The following is a 19,348-nucleotide window of genomic DNA, read 5'->3' on the forward strand; positions in this document are numbered from 1 at the left end:
CCCCGTCTTCTGGCATTATTCTTGTAGACAAAGACAACAAAGGCTCTGCAATCTCTTCCCTGGCTTCCCAGAGAATCCTAGGATAAATCTCATGCAGCCCAGGGTACTTATCTATTTTCACATAATCCAGAATTGCAAACACCTCCTCCTTGTGAACCTCAATCCTGTCTAGTCTAGGAGCCTATATTCTCCTTGACAACATTGCCCATTTCCAGTGTGAATGCCAATGAAAAATATTCATTTAGCACTACCCATACCTGCTCAGGTTCCACGCACAACTTCCAACTACTGTCCTTGCTTGGCCCTAATCTTACTCTCGTCATTCTTTTATTCCTGATATATCGATATAAAGCTTTAGGATTTTCCTTGATCCTTTCCTGGCTCTCCTCAGTTCTCTCTAGGTCTTTCCTGGATAGCTTATAGCTCTCAAACACCCTAATTTAGCCTTCACATCTTATCCGAATATAAGCCTTCTTCCTCTTGACAAGAGATTCAACTTCCTTAGTAAACTAAGGCTCCCATGCTCAACAACTTCCTCCTTGCCTGACAGGTGCACATTTATCAAGGAGATGCAGTTGCTGTTCCTTGAATAAGCTCTACATTTCAATTGTGCCCATCCCCTGCAGTTTCCTTCCCCATCTGATGCATCCTTAATCTTGCCTAATCGCATCATAATTACCTTTCCCCCAGTTAGAACTCTTGCCCTGCTGTATATACCTATCCCTTTCCATCATTAAAGTAAGCATAACCAAATTGTGGTCACTATCACCTACATCCAAATCTAACACCCGGCCAGGTTCGTTACCCAGGACCAAATCCAATGTGGCCATGCCCCTTGTTGGCCTGTCTACATGCTGTGTCAGGAAACCCTCCTGCACACATGGACAAAAACTGACCCAACTAAAGTGCTTGAATTGTAGTCCCAGTCAATATTTGGGAAGTTAAATATCCCCATAACAACTACCCTGTTACTCCTGCTCCTGTCCAGAATCATCTTTGCTATCCTTTACTTTACATCTCTGGAACTACTTGGAGGTCAATAGAAAACTCCCAACAGAGTAACCTCTCCTTTCCTGTTTCTGACCATAGCCCATACTACCTCAATAGTCAAGTCCTCAAACATTCTTTCTGCCACCGTAATACTGTCCTTGATTAGTAATGCCACATCTCCTCCTCTTTTACCATCTTCCATGTTCTTACTGAAACACCTAAACCCCAGAACCTGCAACATACATTCCTGACCCTGCTCTTTCCATGTCTTTGAAATGGCCACAACATCGAACTCCCAGGTACCAACTCATGCTGCAAGTTCACCCACCTTATTTCAGATGCTCCTCCCGTTGAAGTAGACACACTTCAAACACCTCCTGCTTGCCAGTGAACTCTTGCGACCTTGAAACCATATTACTGACCTCACTAATCTCAACCTCCTGGACACTGGAACTACAAGTTAGGTTCCCATCCTCCTGTTGAATTAGTTTAAACTGTCTTGAACAGCATTAGCAAATTTCCTCCCACCCCAGGATATTGGTATCCCTCTGGTTCAGGTATGCATTATCCTGTTTGTAGAGGTCCCACCTACCCCCGAATGAGCCCCAGTTATCCAGGTATCGGAATCCCTCCCTCCTGCACCATCCCTGTAGCCACGTGCTCAACTGCTCCCTCTCCATATTTCTCACTTCACTAGCATGTGGCATGGGTAACAAACCAAAGATAACAACTCTGTTTGTTCTAGCTCTAAGCTTCCACCCAAGCTCCCTGAATTTCTGCCTTAAATTCCCATTCCTTTTCCTAGCTATGTGGTTGGTGCCAATGTGGACCATGACTTGGGGTGCTCCCCCTCCACCTCAAGGATCCCGAAAATACGATCCAAGACATCAGGAACATTGGCACCTGGGAGATACTCTGGACCAAAACCCTCTGAACTTGGGACATTAGTTTGCGTAATTCACACTTGAACTAAAGTTCACTATCTCTCTGACTGAGACAGACTAGGCAATATGCAAGGCTCGGAGCAGCTGTCCAGAACAGGGGTTTAGCTTGGACAGCTAAAGGAAGGCCCCCATGAACATCTCAGCTAAATACAAGGAACACCAGCTTGCAGTGCAAACAACTGAGTGGTTCTGGAACCTACAAAAATGCAATACCATTCAACTTTTAATCAGGTTGCTCGGCCGCAGTTTTGCCAGTCAATATTTGGAAAGTTAAAGACCCCCAAAACAACTACCCTGTCACTCTCACTCCTATCCATTCTATACTGGAATACTAAACATTTTACACCATACTTCTACATGTCGCCGGCATTGAGTTGACCAGCATCTCAGCTCTATGGTCGCCTTCAGTCACTTTTCGTTAGAACATGGAGCTTCAAGGGTGAGAAGATCATTTGTTGCCTTTCTCTTCCTGATTTGGAGACGCTGGTGTTGGACTGGGTGTACAAAGTTAAAAATCACACAACACCAGGTTGATGTTTGCCTTTAACCTTACATTACCAGCAAAACTTTAACCTGCATCCATCCATCCATACTGGACATTCAAAACAACAGAAACCCATTATAACCCACCAGGTTATAGTCCAACAGAAACCCATTCACTTGTATCACAGAGCCACTTACACCTCATCAAATAATCAGGAGGCCCATTAACCCTCCGAGAGGAGCAACGACAGCTCATTAATCAAATCCAGATTTGGCGGGAGATAAGGGGAACCAACAGTCGGTATAACTGGAGAACTCCCATCTCTCAAGGGGTTTCGATTCAGCGAGAGGTTCAGCCAGAGTAGAGAGAATCAGACACAGACAATCCACAGTGGGTCACAGACTGTAACCATCACGGACTAAGGAAAAGAAGTTAAAAATCACACAACACCAGGTTATAGTCCAACACGTTCTCACACTCCACAACCACCTGATGAAGGAGCAACGCTCTGAAAGCTAATGCTTCCAAATAAACCTGTTGGACTATCACCTGGTCATAGTCATAGAGTCATAGAGATGTACAGCATGGAAACAGACCCTTCGGTCCAACCCGTCCATGCCAACCAGATATCCCAACCCAATCTAGTCCCACCTGCCAGCACCCGGCCCATATTCCTCCAAACCCTTCCTATTCATAAAAACCATCCAAATGCCTCCTAAATGTTGCAATTGTACCAGCCTCCACCACTTCCTCTGGCAGCTCATTCCATACGTGTACCACCCTCTGCGTGAAAACATTGCTCCTTAGGTCCCTTTTATATCTTTCCCCTCTCACCCTAAACCTATGCCCTCTAGTTCTGGACTCCCCCACCCCAGGGAAAAGACTTTGTCGATTTATCCAGACATGCCCCTCATAATTTTGTGAACCTCTGTAGGTCACTCTTAAGCCTCCGACGCTCCAGGGAAAATAGCCCTAGCCTGTTCTGCCTCTCCATGTAGCTCAGATCCTCCAACCCTGGCAACATTCTTGTAAATCTTTTCTGAACCTTTTCAAGTTTCATAACTTTCCGAGATGAAAGAGACCAGAATTGCACGCAATATTCCAACAGTGGCCTCACCAATGTCTTGTACAGCTGCAACATGACCTCCCAACTCCTGTACTCAATATTCTGACCAATAAAGGAAAGCATACCAAATGCCTTCTTCACTATCCTATCTACCTGTGACTCCACTTTCAAGGAGCTATGAACCTGCACTCCAAGATCTCAGCAACACTCCCTAGAACTTTGCCATTAAGTGTATAAGTCCTGCTAAGATTTGCTTATCGAAAATGCAGCATCTCACAATTATCTAAATTAAACTCCATCTGCTACTTCTCAGCCCATCTGGTCCAGATCCAGTTGTAATTTGAGGTAACCCTCTTCGCTGTCCACTACACCTCCAATTTTGGTGTCATCTGCAAACTTACTAACGGTACCTCTTATGCTCGCATCCAAATCATTTATGTAAGTGACAAAAAGTAGAGGACCCAGCACCGATCCTTGTGGCACTCCACTAGTCACAGGCCTCCAGTCTGAGAAACAACCCTCCACCACCACTCTCTGTCTTCTACCTTTGAGCCAGTTTTGTGCATTCCACGGCCTCTTGGTTTCATGAACCATCCACTGCCAACGAGTCTGCAGGGTCAAAGATAGTTGAATAAGGCTTCATCTGATTGGAGAGAGTTATGTACTGTTTTCTGACTCACCAAAATCAACTACTTCAGTCTGGTCAACTTATTTTGAAACTGTTCTTTGAGCCACGATAGAACCGGTCTTGCATTCTGTCTGAAATGGAGTCAAGTAGCCTCTTTGCAGCACTCACATCATATAATGTATATCGTAATGTCTGTTGTCAGTCTGAAAAAACAAAATGCACTGAGATGAAGCAGCCTTATAAAGTATGTACTTTACCCTGCTTTATGCAGCCATGTGACATTGAAATGTATATTTAAAGAAAAAAACACACTAAATTGTAAAATGATGAACATGTTTCTGTAATTTGAATTATTTGCTGATAACTACAACACAGCATGATAAATAAAAGGCAATTAAAATGCCTGGAAGTCTGAAATGAAAACAGAAACTCAGCAGGTCTGGCAGCATCTGTAGAGAGAAAGCAGAGTCAGTATTTCGTTCCAGTGACGCTTTTTCAGAAAATTCAAAAGCTCCTTTATTGTATCAATGTTTTTGAACCAAGTTGTACACAGCTTGTGGAATTTAAGTGGAACCATTAACAGTGAATAACTCTCAAATCATTGTGCAACTGATTTTCAGACGATTTAGGCACTGGTGAAAACTGACAAGTTATAGACATGTATCTGCTTTAAAGAGCTGACAACATCACATCAGCAAGTTTCCCAAATAGTCTAAATTCTATAATAGTTAATAACAAATTATTCTGATCACTCTACTGTAGTTTCACTGAATAACTTACAATGGGCTGGACTTTACAAGCTACTGTGGTGACCACTCTTTCTTGGTTAAAACTTCTACTATAAAGGAGCCTGTCCAGCTCTGGGAGCCATTCAATGTCTGATTGGACATTAATAGACTTATAATGGAACTTCCTTGGTAACAGGACGATGCACCATAAAAAGCTGCTAACCAATCAAAGACCAGTACCTCTCCAATATTCGCATTAGTGCGGGGAACAGTGGTCACTGCCAGTACTGTGACTGTGTTTGAGGGCAGAAGCTGGACTGAATCGTGACTTTCTAAGCAGTTAGAGGGTTGTGGGGGTGGTGGGAGGAGGGGGGAAGTGGGGAGATGAGGTTGCAAAGGTCATGGAATGTTGGGAATAATATTTTAGGACATTAGTCACTTACTGTAGGCCTCTCCCCCTTTGCTAGTTAAAGCAGAAGGAGGTCTGAAATGGGAAATAATTACTTCCCTAAGGACACCAACAGACTTCCGGGTTTGGGTACTACCCAAAACCATCCCTAATATTAGTGAAACTGCAGTAGGAGCAGAGATGGGTGGGCAGGTAGTGAGTTGGCCAACAACTGAGTTTTACACAATTTCCCCCTGATTTCAATCCAGCCAGCAATGAAGTACAAAACCCAGGGCCATAGACTTGCAGAATCCTGCAGAATTGTCTCCTGACACGTCACTTGACCCTGAATCAATAGCACTCTACATCAGCCACCCTGAGGTCTAAGATCAACACAATGAAGACTCTCTATTTTCTGCACCCTTGTAACCCTCAATCACCTCCAAATCACATTCACATACCTCAAACCAGAGTATTGCCTTTGGGAAAAAATCAATTTCAGCAGAAAGAGGAAGATTATTATTTTTATTGTTGGTTATGCTTAATTAATTTTCTTTTCTGATTTGCCTGCTTCATTTAAGCATCCTTTTCAGAGAGAATGAGCATGCAATCTGTTCCTAGACTCCTTTTGGTATGGACAGCATTGATCGAGGCAATGCACTCATCAGCACTTTTTTCCTCTGAACAGGAGTTCATGACCTCCATTCTGTATGTTCCCCTGATAAAATGGTGAACATTGACAACTTGCGAAGAGGAGTTTAGGTCAGGGATCTTGCATTGTTGGATTAAATGCTGTATTCATTCATCTTCAGATAACGGTTTATTTTGTCAACAGTAGAAAACCAACATATTTCTGTCAGAAAGATAACAAATTCAACAACTTTGTGTTTCTATTTTATGGTTCATTAATGAAACTAAAAATAATTAACACCTGGTATTCTCCAAGTTGTTATGCAAAAACTTTTCAGTTGATACTTAACACATTTCCTAAACATGGAGCAGCACAACTGTGACTTATTCCTCTTCCACCTCAACGCTGTGCAAATGTGGTCTGCCAAGATTTGGCAAAAAATAATGTGTATTGATTTTTTTAGCCATCTTCAAGTTCTTTACATACTGTGTCTGAAAATATTTATGGTTGGAAACTATCATCGTTTTCAGCAGTGTTTACGAGTGTCAGGATCTTAGTCACATGGAAGAATATGTTTGGACAATTAAACTCACAAATCTTCAAAATGACTGTGCAAAATATAATGACATAAGCAAAGAGCATTCATTGAGCAATATGTTTTTTATTCACTGAAGGAATATGGGCACCACTGCCTTTTTTGCCCATCCTGGTTGCTCTTGAGAAGATGGTGGCAGGCTGCCTTCTCTAACTGTTGTAGTCCATGTGCTCTTAGGGAGGGAATTCCAGGAGTTTAACTCAGCAACTGTGATATATTTCCAAGTCAGGATGGTGAGTGGCTCAGAGGAGATCTTGCAGTGATAGTGTTCCCACGTATCTGATGCGCTTGACAGTCTAGATGGAAGATGCTATCTGAGGATCTTTGTTGAATTGCTGCAGTGCATCTTGTAGATAGCACACACTGCTCCTACAGAGTGTTGGTGGTGGAGGGAGTGGATCCTTGTGGATGTGGTGCCAATCAAGCAGGCTACTTGTCCTGGAGCACGTAAAGCTTCTTGAGTGTTATTGGAGCTGCACCCACACAGGCTGAACGTTGTGAAATGATCAGTGAGTATTTCCATGTCTGACCTTATGATGGAGGGAAGATCATTGATGAAGCAACGTAAAATGGTTGGCCCTAGGACACTACCCTGAGGAACTCCTGCAGAGATGTCCTGGAGCTGAGATGACTGACTTCCACCAGCCACAACCATCTTCTTATCTGTCAGTTATGACTCCAAACAATGGAAACTTTGCCCCTGATACCCATTGATTCCACTTTAGCTAGTGCTCCTTGATGCCACACTTAGTTGAACGCAGCCTTGATGTCAGGCACTGTCATCTCATGTCACTTTTCGAATTCAGCTCTTTTGTCCATGTCTGCAATGAGGTCAGGAGCTGAGTGGCCATGGTAGAACCCAAAGTGGGCTTCAGTGAGCAGGTTATTGCTGAGCAGGTGCTGCACTGTTAATGACGCCTCCACCATTTTCCTGATTATCGAGAGTAGACTGATGGGGTGGTAATTGGCTGGATTGGATTTGTTTTGATTTTTATATACAGGACATCCCTGCACCATTTTCCATATTGTCAGATAGACGTCAGTGTTGTAACTGCGCCAGAGCAACTTGGCTAGGAGTACAGCAAAGTTCTGGAGCGCATGTCTTCAGTTCTCTTGCTGGAATGGTGTCTTAGCCCACAGCCTTTGCAGTATCCAGTGCCTCCAGCCATTTCTTGATATCACATGGAGTGAATCAAATTGGCTGAAGACTGGTGTCTGTGATGCTGGGCACCACTGGAGGAAGCCAGGATGGATCAATCCACTCTGCACTTATGGCTGAAGATTGCTGCAATTTTCTTTTGCACTGATGTGTTGGGCTCTTTCATCACTGAGAATAAACAATTCATGAATATATTTCCTCCAATTGGTAGGGATAGTACTATTTTCATGGCCTGTATCTCCAGACATCCAGGCTAAAGCTCTGGGGAAAAGTGTTCAAATCCCACCATAGCAGATGTTGAAATTTGAACTCAATTAATACACTTGAAATTCAACAACAAAAGTTAGTCTCATGGTAAGTGGCAATTGTCGTAAAAATAATCTGGTTCATTGACATCCCTTCGGAAAGGAAAATCTGCCATTGTCAACTGGTCTGGCTAATGAGGGGCGGCATTATAGGTCAGTGGTTAACACTGCTGCTTCACCGCGCCAGGGTCCCCAGGTTTGATTCCAGCCTTGGGCAACTGTCTGTGTGGAGTTTGCACATTCTCCCCATGTCTGCGTGGGTTTCCTTCGGGTACTCCGGTTTCCTCCCACAGTCCAAAGGTGTGCAGGTCAGGTGAATGGCCATGCTAAATTGCCCATGGTTGTTCGGTACATTAGTCACGGGGGTGGGGTGGATTACTCTTTGGAGGGTCAGTGTGGACTTGTTGGGCCAAAGGGCCTGTTTCCACACTGTAGGGAATCCAAACTAATGTTAAAGTCAAACTCTTCAAGGATGTGGTTAACTACTAAGTGTCCTTTGAAATCATTGAGCAAGCTACTCAGTTATATCAAACTGCTGCAAAGTGAGACGAGAAGGAATAAAACTAAACAGACTGCCAGCATTGACCAGGTATCAGAAACTGTGATGCTGTGTCAACCCTGCAAAGTCCTCCTCACCAACAGCTGGAAAAAAGTGTTGGGAAATTGGGAAAGCTATTCCATAGAGTAAGCAAGTAACAGCCTGACATGGCTATCTTCATGATATCGTACCTTACAGAGACTGCCCTAGACATCACCATCAGCACTTTTGTCAGTGGGACTGGAGATTGTGACTCAGTAGTATACAGTCAGGACAGAGTTGCCCTTGAAGTCCTCAGCATTAATATCAGGCCCAATGAAGTCTCATGGCGTCAGGCCACAAATGGGCGAGGAAACCTGATTATTATCTATGACTCCTTCTTCCCAAGCACAGAGAAAATCCATTTTGAGCAGAAAAATTATTATTTAAATGGGAAGAAGTCTTTCAGGCAGAGGGATCTGGAGTCCCTGTGCATGAAGTGCAGAAAGTGGGTATGCAAATGCAGCATACAATAAAGAAAGGCAAATAGAATCCTGGTACTTATATCAAAAGGATGGGATTATAAAGTAAAGAAGTGTTGTTACAATTATAAAAGGTGTCTGACGACACCATACCTGGAGTATTGTATCCAGTTTTGTTCTCCTTACTTGAGGAAGGATGTGGTGGCAATGAAGGCAATTCAGAGGAGGTTCACCAGGGATGAAAGGGCTGTCATATGAGGAGCGATTGAATAGCTTGGGTTTGTACTCACTGGGGTTTAGAAGAATGAGGGGTGATTTTTTTGAGGTGTATAAAAAACTATGGAGATTGATAACCTAGACATTGGACAGAAGCTTCCCCCTTATGGGACAATCTCAAACTGTAGGTCATAGATATAATGTGAGAGGAGATAAGTTCAAAAATAAATAGAAACTTGAACACACCAACAGGTTAAAGAACGGCTTCTTCCCTGCTGTCATTTGACTGCTGAATGGACCTCTCTAATTTCAAATCTAATGCTGATCTTGCTTCAGTGCACCTCCTGTGCAGCTGTAACCTTATGTGCTGCACTCTATTTAAACATCCTACGATCATATATCACCTTGAATGTTACGATCTGCCTGCACAGCTTGCAAATCAGAACTTTTCACTGTTTTTAGGTACATTTGACAACATTAACTCAAATTAAAACCGAGATGAGGAGAAACTACTTCTCTCAGATGGTTGTGAATCCATGGAATTCAGAGTGAAGTGGAGGCAGAATCAATCAACAGATTTAAGAAAGAAATTGATATGTTTCTGATTAGGAACAGGACAAAGAGTTATGGGGGGCCGGCCAGAAAGTGGAGTTGAGACCAGGATAAGATTGGTCATGATCATGTTCAGTGGTGGAGTAGACTCAAAGTAGACTGAATTGCCTAGTTCTACTCCTAGTTCCCATGTTCCTGTGCTTTTTAAGATGCTTGTGTTCATCTCAGTGCATTATGCAGGAGTTCCTCAGAGCAGTATCCTCAGCCCAACCATCTTCATCTGCTTCACCAATTGCCTTCCCTTAAAAATAAAGTCAGAAATTACAATATTTACTGATGAGTGCTAAATGTTTAGCACTTTTATCAACCCCTCAGCTCGTGAATTAGTACAAATATATCCAGATCTGGACGACGTTCAGATATTCAATATTCACTGCACAAGTGGCAGGCAATGACCATCTCTACCGGAAGAGAATCCAACTGTCTCTCCTTGAAGTTAGATAGCATTACAATCACTGAATTCCTCATTATCAGCACCCTCGGGGTTACCATTGACCAGAAACTGAACTAGACCAGCCATGTGAACCATTAAGAATATGAGAGCAAGTTGGAGGATGAGAATTCTAAAACAAGTAACTTCCCTCCAGAATCCTCCAAGCCTGTCCACCATCTACAAAGCACAGGTCAACAATGTAACAGAGTATTCTCCACTTGTTTGGATAAATTGTTCCATGTCTGACCGGATAAAACTAATCAAGCTAATAATCAAGCCCTACTACTCCATAAGCCATACTAAATCAATTTGATTTTATTTCCTGTTGGCTAGATCAGAAGAGGCATTCACCAGGTCTCAGAAATAATATGCTTATTGAAATAAACTTGTTATTTAAACAAGTAGAAAAACTGGTTATCAAGTAAAATACCATTCAGAATCAAACGATGTCTGTTCAATCTGGAACACATGAAACGATGTCTGTTCAATCTGGAATCCATGATAAGATAAGACATCGTAGCTCTGCAGAGATTATATGTATTTGTTTAATTCAAATGTGAAAACACCCCAGTGGGATCAACAATCCAAATTCTAGAATAAAATAATGGGAGACTACTCACAGTCCAGTCAATTTACTGTCATTAAGAATACAATCTTGTCAGAGATTTTCAAATTTGATTGCAGTATACTTGAGAATTGGTTAGAAGCCCTGAACAAGTTCTTACAGTATTTCAGCTAAGTTAGATCTTTGACCTGATTCTGCTTTAAGGCTTTCTATTATTTTCAGAAGAGTCAGAGACTAGCATTTCCAGTTTTCAGGCATTTCTTTGACTAACCCAACACAGTTTATTGGAAAACACAGCAACTGCAGATTAGAAGCTGTTGCTGAACAACTTTCAGCATCTTCAGGGCATCTTCCACTAGTATGTTCTCTCAAATAAAGTCATAAAATTGATCTCTCTCAAAATCTTTACTTCTCCAAAAGTACCTCAACTTCCTGTAAATAGCAGGTAAGCAAATTTTTCTTTGACATTTTGACTTTTCAGTTCCAAGTAATCACATGATATAGCCTCTTCAGCCAGAAATGTTCAAACAGTTCCATACTGCAAAAGCAGAAGTTGCTGGAAAAGCTCAGCATGTCTGGTGGTACCTTTGAAGAAAAGTCAAAGTTAACGTTTCAGGTCCGGTGATCTCTCCTCCAAAATGAGTTCTGCCAGACCTGCTGAGCTTTTCCCAGCAACTTCTATTTTTGTTCCTGATTTACCCCAGCATCCCCAACTCTTTTGGTTTTTAGTTCCATATATGTAGTTTCTCTTAGTGCATAATTGCATATGTATTTACAGCAGAATGTAGCCCTGACAACACTCTCAAGGAACATGTACACCATTCAGGATAAAAAGAGCTTGTCTGTTTAGCACCTCATCAGACACCTTTGACATTTATTCTCTCCACCTTCAACTCACAGTGGCAGCAGTATGGACCAGCTGTAAGATACACTGCAAAAATACACCAAGGTACCTAACAAACATGAATTTTGCAACCAATAAGGATAAGGATATAATCCTATAAGGATTAGAATAATATTAAATACGGTCTGAGATGGAAGACCATTGTTGCAGAGGTGACAGTAAGTTATCTAATCGTGACATTAGAATAATATTAAGTAGAATGCAGGAAAAACCATAGTGGCAGAACTAGAGGGATAATGGGAACTGACATCATTGGTTTATTGTCGAGCTGGAGTGAGATAATTCTGATTAACACAGTGGACATGATGATAAGCCAACAAAAACATGATTAAAAAAGGCATAAAGAGACATGGACCCTGAGGTTCAGGGGAATTCAAGAATTTGCTTTCTGAGTGTCACCGTTTTTTGTTTGCAAATAAAAGATGTACTTCTTGAAGAACTCTCTGCATCTCCTGGTGACTCTCTACATTCTCTCAATGACAGTACTTACACCACATGGATGGCAGCAGGTTAAGAAGGCAGCTAACCACCAGTTTTTCAAGGGCAATAAGAGATGGACAATATATGACATTAGATTACCTACAGTATGGAAACAGTTGATCTGACACCTGATCACAAAGTTAACAAATGATGTGCACGTGATTGTTTTATATGAGTTCAGGTTCACACTGGTTGTAGTATAACTAACTTGCTGAAACCATAATTTAGAATGGCCCATGTCATTGAATGAGATTGCCTGGTAAGTTTTGAAACTTTAAGGACAAACTTTCCAATATTAGACAACTTAGACAAATTAACAACCTGAGAATTCTCTTTACAGCATCTTTGTCATGAAAAAATCTTCTCTTCTTGATTTCTGTGGTTTCCATTTGTGTCTTTTACCCCGTTCCTCTTTGTGTCTAATATAATATCTTACAGGCTGGAGGAAAGGCCTCAGACATACACCCTCTAATTCCAAGCTCATTACTTGTATTTCTCCAAACTTCTTGTTTTTTTTGTTATTTTTGAATTTTCTTTTCAGCTTTCCTGAATTTCCAATTTTATTTGTTCATACGTTATGTATCGAGTCATAGAGTCATAGAGATGTACAGCAAGGAAACAGACCCTTCAGTCCAACCCATCCATGCTGACCAGATATCCCAACCCAATCTAGTCCCACCTGTCAGCACCTGGCATATATCCCTCCAAACCCTTCCTATTCATATACACTTCCAAATGCCTTTTAAATGTTGCAGTTGTACCAGCCTCCACCACTTCCTCTGGCAGCTCATTCCATTCACATACCACCCTCTGTGTGAAAACGTTGCCCCTTAGGTCTCTTTTATATCTTTCCCTTCTCACCCTAAACCTATGCCCTCTAGTTCTGGACTCCCCAATCCCAGGGAAAAGACTTTGTCTATTTATCCTATCCATTCCCCTCATGATTTTGTAAACCTCCATAAAATCACCCCTCAGCCTCTGGTCCTCCAGGGAAAACAGTCCCAGCCTATTCAGCCTCTCCCTATAACTCAAATCCTCCAACCTCGGCAACATCCTTGTAAATCTTTTCTGAACCCTTTCAAGTTTCATAACATCTTTCCAATCAGAAGGAGACCAGAATGCACACAATATTCCAACAGTGGCCTAACCAATGTCCTGTACAGCCGCAACATGACCTCCCAGCTAGAGCAAGCACTCTGGAGTGCTTTTATTGTGGGAGGAACTGAATACAGAAGTACTGAGCTTCATTTGTATTGAGCACTGGAGAAACTATATGGAGTGTTGTGCACAGTACTAGTCAGCCTATTTAAGGAAAGGTGGAAGTACATTTGGAGGTGTTTTAGAGAATGTTTACTGTATCAATAGTTGGAACAGTCAAGTTATCATATGAGGAAATATTGGACAGTCTAGGCTTGTATCTGTTACAAGTTAGACAAATACAAGGCAACTTTATTGAATCATATCAAATCTTGAGGGATCTTGACTGGGGTAGATGTGGCAAAGATGTTCCCTCTTATTGAAGAATCCAGAATAGAACTTAAGAACTAGTAGCAGGAGTAGGTCATCTGGCCCATTGGGCCTGCTCCACCATTCAATAAGATCATGGCTGGTCTTTACATGGCATCAGCTCCACTTACCCAACCTTTCACCATAACCCTTAATTCCTTTATTGTTCAAAAAATTATCTTTCTTAGCTTTAAAAACATTTACTGAAGTAGTGTCAACTACTTAACTGGGCAGGGAATTCCATAGATTCACAACCCTCTGGGTGATGAAATTCCTTCTTAATTCAGTCCTAAATCTGCTCCCCTAATTTTGAGGCAATGTTCTCTTGTCCTTGTTTCACCTGCCAGTGGAAATATCCTCTCTAATTATATTTTATCTATTCCCTTCATAATTTTAAATGTTTCTGTAAGATACCATCTCATTCTTCTAAATTCCAATATAATCCCAGTCTATTCAGTCTCTCCTCATAAGCCAACCCCCTCAACTCTGGTATCAACCTAATGAACCACCTCTGCACCCTCTCTCATGCAGTACATCCTTTCTCAAGACATGACACCAAAACTGCACGCAGTAATCAAGTTGGCCTCACCAGCACCCTGTATAGCTGCAACAAAACCTCACTGCTTTTAAACTCAATCTGTTTAGCAATGAAGGACAAAATTCCATTTGCCTTCCTTCTTACCTGCTGCACCTGCAGACCAGCCTTCTGTGATTCATGAAAACGGACACCCAGGTCCCTCTGCATCACAGTATGCTGCAGCTTTTTACCATTCAAGTAATAATCCTTTTTACTTTTACTCCTACCAAAATGGATGACTTCACATTTATTAACATTGTATTCCATCCTCCAGACTTTTGCCCACTCACTTAAAATACCTTTGTTCCTCTGCAAAGTTTCACAGTCATCTGCACACTTTGCTCTGCCACTCATCTTATGTCATCTGCAAACTTTGACAAACTAAATGTGGTCTCCAAATCAAAATCATCTATGTAAGTTGTGAATAGTTATGGTCCCAACACTTACCCTTGAGGCACACCACTCTTTGCTTCCTATTGGTTAATCAATCCTCTATTCAGGTTAATACATTGCCTGTAATGCCATGCATCTTTATCTTATGCAGCAGCTTTTTGTGTGGTACCTTGTTGAATGCCTTTTGGAAATCCAGATGCACCGCATCTACTGGGTCCCCATTGTCTACCATAATGTCTTCAAAGAAACGTCTCATGATATCTTCAAAGAAATCCTGTAACTTAGTTAAGGATGAACTACCTTTCATGAACCCATACTGTTTCTATCCAATGAGAAAATTTCTATCTAGATGTCTTGCTATTTCTTCCAAGATAATACATTCAAAACATTTTCCCCACTGCAGAAGTTAAGCTAACTGGTCTATAATTCCCCATCTTTTGTCTACCTCCTTTTTAAAACAGTGATGTCACATTTGCTGTTTTCCAATCTGCTGGAACTGCCCCAGATTACAGTGACTTTTGCAAAATTACCACAAGTACATTTGTTATTTCTCCTGCCATCTCTTTTAGTACCCTGGGATGCATTCCATCAGGGCCAAGAGACTCGTCTGCCTTTAGCTCCATTAGCTCACCTAACACTACCTCATTTGTGATAATGATCATTTCTAGGTCCTCACCTACCTTAGTCGCCTTGTCATCAATTATTGTTGTATGTGTCCTCCACTGTGAACACTGACACAAAGTACCTGTCTCATACCCCATGACTAAATCCCCCTTCTCATCCTCTAAAGGACCAATGTTTACCTTAGCCACATATTTTCATTTTATATATTTATAGAAACATTTGCAATCTGTCTTTATATTCTGAGCTAGTTTACTCACTAATCTATCTTACTTTACTTTATAGTTTTATTTTGTGGCTTTCTGTTGACCTTTAAAGTTTTCCCAATCTTCTCATTTCCCACTGATCTTTGCCACTTTATATGCTTTCTCTTTCAATTTGATAGCCTCCCTTATTTCCTTAGACATTCATTGCAGATTACCCCTTTTCCTACATTCTTTCCTTTTCACTGTTATATACTTTTGCTGTACACAGGCAGGAGGCTGGAAAAACACAGCAAGCCAGACAGCATCCGGAGGTTTTTTTTAGATTAGATTAGTTACAGTGTGAAAACAGGCCCAATGGCCCAACAAGTCTACACCGACCCTCCGAAGAGCAACCCACCCAGACCCATTCCCCTACACCTAACACTATGGGCAATTTAGCACGGCCAATTCACTTAACCTGCACATCCTTGGATTGTGGGAGGAAACCAGAGCACCCGGAGGAAACCCACGCAGACGCAGGGAGAATGTGTAAACTCCACACAGACAGTTGCCTGAGGCAGGAATTGAACGCGGGTGAGGCAGCAGTGCTAACCACTGTGCCACCGTGCCACCCCCAGGTGTACAAGCCAGGTGTACCTCGCTTGCTGTGTTCTTCCAGCCTCTTGCCTGTCTACTTTGGATTCCAGCATATGTAGTTTTTTTGAATCTCTATATACTGTTGCTAAGCAATTGCTTTGAAAAATTGCTTTGAACGTCCTCCACTGTTCGTCAACTAATCCATGTGATAGACTCTAGCATTCTCCCGAACACTGATATAAAGTTGACAGGTCTTTAATTTCCTATTTTCTCACTCGCTCGCTTCTTATGACATTTGCTAATATTCATTTCCAGGAACCATTCAAGAAGATAATAACCAATGGCAATACAGCCAAGTTTCCCGTATTTGTAACCATTTGCCTTTCAGCCAGTATGTGGTACTACAGGGTAGAAACAATGACTGCAGACGCTGGAAACCAGATTCTGGAGTAGAGTAGTGCTGGAAAAGCACAGCAGTTCAGGCAGCATCCGAAGAGCAGGAAAATCGACGTTTCGGGCAAAAGCCCTTCATCAGGTACTACAGGCAAAGGTATGTATTTTCTATTCCTTTTCATGTTGATTATTTCTGATTGGCATTACTTTTTGGTGTTCATATTTCCCTGTACTTCCTCTCAATCACATTATGCTTTAAAAAAATGTATCTAATGTGTTCACTCAAGTGAATAAAAGCAACCTCCAAAGGCATTTCTCCTCCTTCAGTAACAATCACAACCTGGTGCACCCTCACACAGTGACACAGTGCTAGCCCAGTCTGTCCAACTGATCTCTGTCGAGCTGCAGCACAGGCCAACCTCCACCAGAATGTACACGAAATGAGAGCAAGGGTGAAGATTGTACACAGCCGAGCAACCAGAATAAACTTCCCAGTCTTTCACAATGCAGGTCCCACTGTGTACGCTCACATTGTAATAAAAGCAAGGCACTGAGGTTGCTGGAAATCTGAAACAAAAAGAAAGTACCAAAGAAACTCAGCAGGTCTGGCAGCATCTGGTGAAGAGAGAAACAAAGTTATCCTTCTGACTTCCAGTCTACTCTAAGTTGTGCGCCGCCCTTCTGCGTCCTCCGTCTTTGATTGCTTCAATTCCTAAGACCATTAGACGATAAGACATAGGAGTGGAAGTAAGGCCATTCGGCCCATTGAGTCCACTCCGCCATTCAATCATGGATGATGGGCATTTCATCTCCACTTACCCGCATTCTCTCCGTGGCCATTAATTCCTTGTGACATCAAGAATTTATCAATCTTTGCCTTGAAGACATTTAGCATCCAGGCCTCCACTCCACTCTGCAGCAATGAATTCCACAGGCCTACCACTCTCTGGCTGAAGAAATGTCTCCGCATTTCTGTTCTGAATTTACCCCCTCTAATTCTAAGGCTGTATCCACGGATCCTAGTCTCCTCGCCTAACGGAAACAATTTCCTAGCGTCCACCCTTTCCAAGCCATGTATTATCTTGTAAGTTTCTATTAGATCTCCCCTTAATCTTCTAAACTCCGATGAATACAATCCCAGGATCCTCAGCCGTTCCTAGTATGTTAGACCAACCATTCCAGGGATCATCGTGTGAATCTCCGCTGGACACGTTCCAGTGCCAGTATGTCCTTCGGAGGTGTGGGGACCAAAACTGGGCACAGTACTCCAAATGGGGCCTAACCAGAGCTTTATAGTGTCTCAATAGCCAGTACTCAGCACCACCCCTCGCTCAGTCTTGGATTCCGTTCTAGATTTTTTACTGAAACTCAGAAGCGTCACCAATTTATTGTGAAATTACTTCGAAGTAAACATAAAATTAATTGTTTTAAATGACGAGGAACACAACAATCCATTGATTTTAACGCTGAAATAAAAGCATTTCAATACATTGAAAAAAATTAGAGTGTATCTGAAAATGAAAATAATGTGTACATTAATTTTCTAATAGTTTAAACAAGTACGTGTTTAATAATATGTTTGATATTGAGCAACACAGGACTAATTTGTCCAAAGATTGAAAATAACCGGACACTGGCTGAAGCAAAATGCATCTTTGCACTCCATTGCTTTAAGACAAAATGTGCAATTTACCAGCGGATTTAAATGAGAAATCGAGACTGGTCTGAGTGACACCACACCATCGGTCACCACAGTTTAAGGTGACAGGATTTTGGAATGTTCCACAGGCTATCGGAAAAATCCAGCTCCGGTCAGTCGGTTGATTCCAAGTACTTATATTCAGGGTTTTGTTTCGTTTTCTTCATATCTGCGATTTTCTCAAAACTAAAACTTGGGCATATTGTGCATATCCTTCAAAATGCGGCAAAGGTTTCCCAGCGAAATAGCGAACCCCTGAGAGACCGGGGACAGCAGAAGCCCAACTCTGTATGATAGCCTGAAAGAAATGAAAAGGTCATGTATACATATTTGTGCTGTTAAATATACTGAACACAAATTTAAATATCGATCTTCTTTGCTAAATGTCATCCAACACTCCGCTGTGTTTTGTATTTTGGAAAGTAAATTACTAGGTTCGTTAGGGGTGAAGTTGCTATCTTTTAAGATGGATTTTAATCAGTTGAAAACGCACAGAATTACACAGTGAGGGGAAATTTGTAACTGCCACTCTACTCTTGTTAAAAAGACCGATAGCGGGATGTTTTCGCTTTGCAGAGACGAGGAACAGCATCGAACCTTGTGATATCTCGTGTTAATAAACGACAGAGGCCAGTCAGCGAAAAACAATCCCTTCAGAGACAGAGCTAAACAAACTGGGACTTCTAGCTTGTCAGATGTCCCCATTTTCGTTGGTTATATCATTTCGTATTGTCAAGGGAATACGAATTTTCCCCGTTTCCTGACAATGCCGATGACGTCTAAATATTTACTAGTGGCGACTTTACAGAATCGTATAAAACATTTTTTTTCCCTTTGATGAAAGTGGAAGCCGACAGCAGGACATTTTGGCAAGCAATTGCTGATACTCATTTCGTTAGAGTGATTGCTGAAGAAACTCAGCAGGTCTGGCAGCGGCTGTAGAGGGAGAAACGGAGTTAACATTTCAAGTTGAACGGCCCACCTTCCGACCTGGAGTCGAAACATCAATTCGCCCACAGAGTGGTACTGCAGATGCTGGAGATTAGAGTCAAGATTAGAACAGTGCTGGAAAAGCACAGCTAGTCAGGCAGTATCCGAGGAGCAGGAAAATCGACGTTTGGGGCAAAAGCCCTTCATCAGGAGGACAGTGGCAGTTGCAAATTTCGCCTCAATGTGTAATTCTGTGCGTTTCCAACTGATTAAAATCCATCTTAAAAGATATTGCTGCTAGCAATTTCACCCCTAACGAA

This window comes from Hemiscyllium ocellatum, chromosome 1, assembly GCF_020745735.1.
Source record: "Hemiscyllium ocellatum isolate sHemOce1 chromosome 1, sHemOce1.pat.X.cur, whole genome shotgun sequence".
Taxonomy (NCBI): Eukaryota; Metazoa; Chordata; class Chondrichthyes; order Orectolobiformes; family Hemiscylliidae; genus Hemiscyllium; species Hemiscyllium ocellatum.